We start from the raw sequence: 8,924 nt of genomic DNA on the forward strand, positions 1-8,924 counted from the left end.
CGGTACACGTGCATGTGCAACTAAACTCAATATACCTGCTTTCTTTGCGGTTCTCGTTTACATGGTACTAAAACATACAAACATCTTGGATTACACCTGTCTGACAATCTTATGTGGTCAATGCTGATCAGCAACATCACTGCACCATCCAGCTGATCCCTTGGCTATCTTGCCCCAACACGTGTAAAAATTAATAGCCTACACCACATTATTAGGCCCAAATTTAGAATATGCCGCCGCCATTTGGAACCCACATCAGGAATACCTTTCTGAAAGCATACAAACTATCCAAATCACGCCATTAGATTTGTTTATTCGGATTATTCATCCTACACTAATGTGACCGATCTGAAGAACCGATCTAGCTTGCTATTATTAAAGCACCATCGAAAACTTGCCAGTTTAGCCCACTTTAATTATTTCTACTACTCATTGCCGCTAAGCATCTATGCCACTAAACACTCCCCCTTTTCAGCTCTTCAAAAAGCAGTCCACATTTGTCATACCCGAGCACCAAAACAAAAACATTTGTGCAGTCTTTCTTCATCCGAACAGCAAAAGACTGGAACGGCCTTCCCAATGGCGCTTTAGTAATAGAAGATACGCTTGCATTCAAAGATAAGCTCGAATATTTAGAGACATCTTAAGTCTTCGTGTACCTTTCCACCCTGACGTTGATGTAAGGAACTTTGTTTCTCTTTGTGATTTCTACTGTCCTCTAATTCGTTATGGAATTCCTACCCACCGTTCAGCGCTTCTTCCTGTTTTTTATTCTTGTTTTGTGTTTATTTTGTATTTGAAAGCATTTGAGCATTTTGCATCTTGATTTTCTTAGTTGTTAGCCTGTTTCATTTGTATTTTGAACCTTAATGTTGGCGTTGTACACAATATGTTATATTTTATATTTTTATCCAGAACATCCCTAATGTAATGCCCCTTTTTAGGAATTGTCGAAATACAAAAATAATTATATAAATAGTAAATAGATTCAGTTCAAGTGCTTCAAGAAGCGAACGCTGGAGCTTAACATTTAAGCCGCTGTCAAGCAGCACTCCGAGAAACTGGTGGATTGATTGAACACAGGTAAAAGTAAAAATCTTCTGGTTTTGGATCTTAAACAAAAGTCGACTGAGTCAGAACTGGAGTTAAAAGCAGCTGTAGTGGAAGGCGAATTTACGTAGGAATTTCGGGCGCACGCTTAGTTGTTAGTGTGCTGACGATGACCCTCAAGCTGCGCGCTGATTGGTCACCAGTATGCACAGAGAGAGAAAGAGATAAAACGTTTATTCATTGCTCGCAACGTCTTGAGAGTCTTGTTGGCTGGAATCTAGTCACTGCGGCAGCTTGGGCCCATTCGACCAGTGAAAGATGATGTCCGGGTTCCCAGCTCGAAATCCCTACCTCCCACTTCTCCGACGTCGCACTATGTATGTCTACGACTGCACGATTATGTTGGCATCCGCATGTGATGTGGTACAGCGGGGGAGCAGCAGCAGCAGCGGCGGCACTAGCATAAGCAGCAAAGCGGGAGCACTCAACAAGATATGATATGCCTACTGATTCCGTTGCTGTTTGCAGCCATCAGCTCCTTGTCCGCGCCAACACCTCGTCACGAGCTGTCTCAGAAGGGGAAGCTGTCCTTGCAATGAAGCCGTTGGTGTCGGCCTCCTATGCTCCTCAGGGGCGTAATACCAGACATCAATAATCATGGCTTCAACAGTGACAGCTTAACCAAAGCTGACAATCCACAACATCTTTCGCACGTGCGCCATTTTCCAATAGAACGCCCATGGTGTACGGTAGAAACTCTCTGATTTCCGGCAGCTCGTGCCAACGTACCACTTTCATTTCATACTCATCCCTGAATTGCGCATCGAGGCAAATTTTATACTGCTTGGATACCATATTCACTGATCACCACGACCACATGACTTCAACAGATTACTAAAAGGCTCTCGCAAGGTTGACCAAATGTTTTAGGGGAATCCGCCAAGGTGGAGTAGATTTGTAATAAGGGAGTAATTACTCGTTGATGTCCATCTAAGCGCAGCCATACAGCTACAAAGGAAAGCTATACAGCTTTCTGAGAAACTTCGCAGTTAAAGAAAAATTCGTCCAGGTACGGGGTTCGAACCCGGGCCACCGCTTCACCGGAGCAGTCGCTCTGCCAATTGCTCTAACCGGTACGGCAAGCTTATGGTAGGGCGAGAGCGAATTGATCAATACCTCGAAGTGGGAAGGGTTGCCCAAATGTTTTAGGGGAATCCCCAAGGTGGAGTGGGGCTTTCCTTGTAGCCGTAGGGGGATAGCTTTCCTTTGTAGCCGTATGGCTGCGCTTGGGTGGACTTCCGCAAGGATATACCGGCCTCCTTGGTTGATGTCCCGCCTCACAGCGACAACGAATACGTGCGCGCTGTAAACGTAATTGGGAGACAAGAGAACACTCTCATTGGAGTATATTTTGAGCCAGGCAAACCATTCGGCGCACCGTTGCTTGAAAACTTGATAGCAAGGACACCTCCCGGCATATTATTTGTCGAGACTTCAATGCTCACAATGAAATTTGGGGCAGCTCACATACAAGTGCCCGAGGTGGCAAGCTTTCAGAACCTCTCTCAACACATTCAACTGAGCCGCTCATTGACCACAGCGTACCCTATCTCCTGTGCCTGACGACAGCCACAGCATGGACGCGACCTTCGTAACAAGTTCAGCTGCCCACAACTTTGCCTGGGGCACCAATTTCGAAACACGTGGAAATGACTATTACTCAGGCCTCATATCAGCTGTCCGCACGCAGATCACGCCAAAGAAATTTGTTGTAAAATCTACATTCTGGGATGCATAAAAGGACGTTACAAGCAGAGGAATTAGTTACGCAAACCGGAATGATTAATTAATATCGACAATGGCTCAGTGCCTGAGAGCGTGTACACGAATTATAGCTAAAAATGATAGGCAACCTTCAAATCATGAGGAATTTGAAAGGCTGTGCGCTATTCGCAGGCGAACTGAAAGGAAAGCTATGCTTACAAAAAACACTGAAGACCTCCGCGCCTGCCGAAAGGCATAACGTCACTCTCGGCGTTTTTTGGATTAACTCAGGCAGCAAAGATGGTGTGATATTTTTTCTAGGCTGGATGTACGCCAACCAGTAGAACAAATTTGGCGAATTGTTAGAGGTATGCGTACGCCACCCCATCAGCTTCACCTATTCGCTGCACTCATTCTGCATGAACAGAAATCCCTAAATGAAGTCACAGAAGAATACTGCTGGCTACTGTCAGTGGGGTCAGGGCCTTCGATATTCTCCGCATATAGTCAATAATGTATTCTACAGGCGGCAGTGCCAGCGTTGGACCTCCATTTCACAACTGAAGAGCTATCCGCAGCTATTGCGGAACCAAACAGACGCACGTCTCATGGTCATGATGAAGTGACCTATGTTTCCATCGCAAAACTACCCCACAGAATAGAAGCTGGCGAAAATTCTGCCTGTTTTGAAAGAATGAGAGCTGCCAAGAAGCTACGCATCGTTCCGGCACATCGTCTTACCGTGCTGCGTAGGTGAGCTTTTGGAGCGAATGGTCTGCAAACGCATCACTTGGTACCTCGAAAGCGGAAATGAGTATCTCCAAGAAATTAACGGGTTCCGTCAAAATAGGTAGGCGACTGATAATTCCATCACCCTCGTATCATCACTTCAAGAGAACCTTTAGGCTGGGTAAATCCCGGTAGCCGTGTTTCTTGACATCAAGGCCGCTGTTGACTCTGTTTTCGCCATGCAATACTCGCAGCCTTGGCGATTCTTGGTATCGGAGGAGGGTTGTATAAATGGGTGGGACACTAAAACAGACAAATTTTTAAGAGCACTCCAATTTGTCCAACACTCATGCAGTGGAGAGGGTCGTACATAAGTGAGCGGTTCTCAGCCCTTTCCTGTTCAACATTCCTTATAGACATAAGAAAACTTCCCCAATGCGCACCCATAACGATTTATGCAGGTGACATTTGCATTTGGAACATCTATTACCCATTACCCAGCAACGTCTTCAGCTACTGCACATCTCTTCGTCTTTTCGTCACATCTTGGTGTCTTTCCAGAAAAGAGTGTTGCCATGGCTTTTACAAGAAAATGATGACTGAATATCCGCTCCCCTTAAGTGGACGGTCACTACCGTATGTACGATCACAGCGATTCCTTGGTGTTCTGATAGAGAGCAATCTGTCGTGTTCAACTCAAATAAAAAAAACACTGCGAGAGGATCAGCGCTGCATCGCAAGTTTTCACGTTTATGGCGGGAACATGGTGGGCAGCAACTGCCGATCAAAGGTTCTCCTTAAAAAAGCCTACGTTGAAGGAACCTTGCGGTACTGTTCGCTGCTGCTTCAAAGATTATCTCTAAAAAACAAGAAGATTCTCTACGTCGAGCAGAACAAACTGCCTGCGGATATGCCTTGGCCTCCCGAAGGGTTCCTCTGCATCAGGAACAGTAGGAGAAGCAGGCTGTCTCCCGCAAAATGTGATAGCTGCCCAGAAAACTATACGTACACATCTCCGCCATGTTCTCCAAGGGAAGAAGCACTTCCTACACCGCATCCACAGCACCCACTACAACTCTAGCTTTGGCCAAGCTTTCCAGCTCCTACCACTTCCCATTATTAATCAGCCACAGAAACTACTGCCTCTGGCCTTTCCCTCCTGGACACTCTTGCCTCTAAAGGTGAAGCAGTTTACTGTAGGTGTGAATGCAAAGAGCTGCAAGCCACAGGCAGCGCTTCTGCAAGCTACGCTAGCATACGTAACTGAGGACAATACGCAGCCTACCCACATCTTCACCGAAAGTTCAACTAGTAAAGAAGCCTCTTCCTTTGGCCTTGATGTTCCCCCAGCAAGCCATGTGTTTTCTTACCGGCTGTAGCGGAAGAGATCTTCTACGATAGCTGAGGTTTGCGGCATTAAAGAAGCTGTTTCCTATATCGTGGGAACATCGTGGGCATTAAGGAAGCTGTTTCCTAACACCCGGACGATGGGTTATCTTTACCGACTCCAAAGCTTCTCTGCACACCCTGTCCAACTTGGTGAAGAACACAAATCATCAGCTCATTTCCCTCGACACCGGGTATCTACATCATATCACTATTGCCACAGGTTACGGCATAACATTTCAAGGAACCCGAGCACACTGTGGCATTCTGGCCACTGAAAAATCCGATGAAGCTGCCCGTAAAGGCCATTAACATCGGAGATATATTCGGATTTTTTTCACGAAGTTTGATGCGTCCCAAATGGCTACAAGATTTGCTTTCGAAAACATGTATCGGCTCTGGAGCTTGCCGACTCATCACGACCAATTCTATTCTTACACAGGGAACCCTATTCTTACGACAATTTCTATTCTTAGCCTGCCCCCACCAGAGATCAAAACTCTCATCCAGGATTCCTCGCCATCTAGAAACACTTCATCAACGGCTTCGCCTGAGCATTGCATTTGCAAACGGCTTACGATACCATTTCTCTCAAATGAACAGCCCGCTTTGTGACAACTGCGGCTCGGTCGAAACCGTGGAACATGTCACGCTTGAGTGCCCTGCATATGCTGACGAGCTTGTGTACTACGAGCATTGCATGGAGAAGCTTTAGGTCCCTTAGCCTGCCCTAGGCAACAGAGAGATGGAGTGACCTTTTTAGTTGAATATTGAAAGGACATTGTGCATGAAGAGAAGCTGTAATTTCACCTTGTATGTTAGCCTCAAACATTCTTCACGCAGTGAACTTTCATAGTTCAAATGTCGGTCAATGCACTTCATCACTTCATATGTGACATCATCATTCGCTGATAAACCTTAGTACTCACTTAATGGCCGCATTTTATTTTCCGCTTTTTGCTTTATTTTAACTTTTCCGCGCCGCTCTTCTGCTGCCGTTAGCTCTCAGATTCCATTCCCTGCGCAGAGTAGTGTGCAGGTGATGTTCAGACGCTGGCTAAATTCTCTGCTGGTTCATTAAAGGGCTTCTCTATATCTCCCTCTATGCTGCGTCATTATGAAGTCGCGAAATGAGGAACGCGCCCGAAAACCTGTCTTTTTAATGTGAACATTGTGAATTAGGTTTGTGTGCACCAGTAATTTTCACACGCATACTACGCGCTTTTAAGACGCCCTAAACAGCGGACCCTCAAGACTTGTTTCTCCTGGCCTATATTATGCTTGTCACCATCTCTGTGTTGAAGTAAAGCTAATCAATACTTCTTCCGACTACTATGTGTACAATCACTTTTCATTTACTAAGCCAAGGGCTCAGTTACAACAGAGCATCATGGCAGCACCGTGCCGACTGTTTTTAAGACGCGGTCAGCTTCAAAGGAAGAAGAGTGCATTTGGCTTCTATATACCGCGTACAGCATGCCACCGTTTTGTACATCCGGCAATGCACATTTAGTACTGCGCGAAAAGATTTTTTAGAAGCTTTTTCTCTTCTTTTTTAAAGACCTTTATGCAAACTTTCACTAAAGCTGCTTTTGCTAAATGTTTCCAACCAACACAATTCAACAAACGCACAATCCACGCCATACCTAAGGAGCTACCATGGACATCGAGCTCCGTAGTGTTTAATGGATAGACCGAATATAGAAAGCACATCATTTTTTGTGCACATTCCGAACCGCAGCGTTTGTATGCTAAGCGTAGAGAGCAGCTACCATGCGCCGTTCAGTACTAGTTATATTTCAGCAGTATTTAGGCGGCGATGAATCCCAGATTACATTGTGGAAACAAAAAAGTTGAGCTCTGGCATTGCGCTCGTCATTTTAGCAGCCTTTAATATTTCACTCTAATTTCAAATACTCTACCTGAACATTTAATGTCAGTCACTTCGCTGCGTTATGCGACTGTATTGGCTTCGTTTCGAGCTGTAGCACCTGAACAGTGGATTACTCCAGTAAAACATTGGGTCGTGGGCTGTAAACCACTAATCTGGCTGGAGTGCTTAGAAAGCTGAGCGTTTTTAAACAAATGAAGTCATCCTTTCATTCAGACGGGAATGTTTCGCTGATAGTTTAACCATACACCGAGTGCTTCAGCGAACACTTTGAAAAATTTCCAAGCATAGGTTTTCCCGCTTAAAAATGTAGCTTTTGCGGCATAGTATTACTGTTGTTGGTCGACACCAGAGAACAGGTGAATCGTCTTAAGTAGTAAGCTGGTTAACTAATTTTAATAGCCAACTTTTTAACTAATAGAGGCAAGCGCCCAGTTGCAAGCAGAGATGTGAAGACTGTCGCTAGTAATAGCCATATCAATCTTTAGAATTTCGAAAACGGGATTACCGTTGGCGTTGTAGCCCGAAAAAAATGTCCTTTTTTCGACTAGTTACGTGCACAGGAGGGGTTGTTTTGCCTGCATGCTTTCCAAAGCGCATGTATTTTCGCATGATGCAGCGAAATTTTGTACAGCCACAGCGGCGGGAGCAATCTGGTTTTCGAAATTATAGAGACTGATATGGCTACTACAAACGACCGGCTACAAATATCTAATTGCAACTAGTTGCCTATCTGTGACAGTTAAGAAGTTACTTCTGAAAAATTGGTTAACCAGTTTACTAAAGACAATTCACTGGCTTTCCAGTGTCCGCCAGCAGCGGTAATACTATGCCGCAGAAGCCAAATGTTTTCCCCCAAAAAGCCTATTTTCGAAAATCTTCCCTGAAACTCCTGGTATTATACCGGGTCAGTTTCAAACGTTATATCAATTTCAGCGCCTTGTACCAGGCAATTGTTCTGTGGAATATCAACTGGTCTCGATTATTTGGTTCCAACGTAAGGACTAGAAGACTAAACGCTAGTGCTGTAGGCACTTCACTTCAATCAGGCCAGTAGCGTCGGCAATATCGGTTGTTTCAGCATGAACGCTCACAGCGGTGCCTGAAAGGGTACATAGACAGCGCTGAGGATGTTGGAAACTAATCTGGCAGGTGTAACATTAAAAGTAGCAGAACGCCAAAGAGAATTCCTCACAGGCACCGTACCCAACGCATTTTCCTCAAGAGGTTATAAAAAAAAGCAGGTAACAGAAGATTTCTTATTGTTCCTTTTTTTTCGGGTCCTCGAGTTTGGTGGCACGTTTCTATGGTAATTTTGATTTTTTTATTTCGAACATAAGGCAGATGGCAAGGTCAAAATAAAGCAAGTGCAAAAAAATATATTGTGCAGCGCTTATTTATTCCTTCAACGAATACATCAGTTCTTATTTAGGTTGTTTAGAATATTGTCAACTGTTCTTTCTCATGAGTACTCTCAGCATTTAGGCATCATCACCGACCTCCCTCTCTCCTGCTATATGCTTAAAACTTGGCATTTCGTACTCGGGACAAAAAGAAAAGCATAGCTGAAACGCAGTGACCCGGTTGTGAAGTTGTCTGAATGGTACGAAAAATTGAAACTAATGTCTCGCAAACAACACGTCATAACATATCTTTAGGCGACACCTGGTCACAATCAATGACTTTTTACAACAGCAGTAAATATGGCAGCACCAGTGCCTTTCGCTTAATGAAAGGTCGTAGCAGCCTGAAAGCAAGTCTGTGTACACATATAGGCGAGAAATTCAAAATGACAATTTTTAACCTTACGACAGGGACGTGCAAACGCTGTCGCTGTTTCCTACTGACGACATTTTTTGGGGAAGCATACTGCCGCTTTAGAAAGGCCAAAAGAGATGAAATATCACAGAGATGCCAGGACGAATGAAACGAATAAATGAAAGTTTGCCCGGCCAGTCCGAGGGCCACTTGAAAAACCTAGTTAAAGCTTGCGTTCCCAAGTGCCCGGCAGAAAAAGAGACTAATCTTTAAATTCATTAAACAGCGATAAAGTCAATTTAGGCTAAATGTTCACCCTTTGTCAAAATTTCAGAGTCTAGGGCGG

The sequence above is a fragment of the Amblyomma mixtum genome, chromosome 8 (genome assembly GCF_055824585.1).
Source record: "Amblyomma mixtum isolate Tamu chromosome 8, ASM5582458v1, whole genome shotgun sequence".
Taxonomy (NCBI): domain Eukaryota; kingdom Metazoa; phylum Arthropoda; class Arachnida; order Ixodida; family Ixodidae; genus Amblyomma; species Amblyomma mixtum.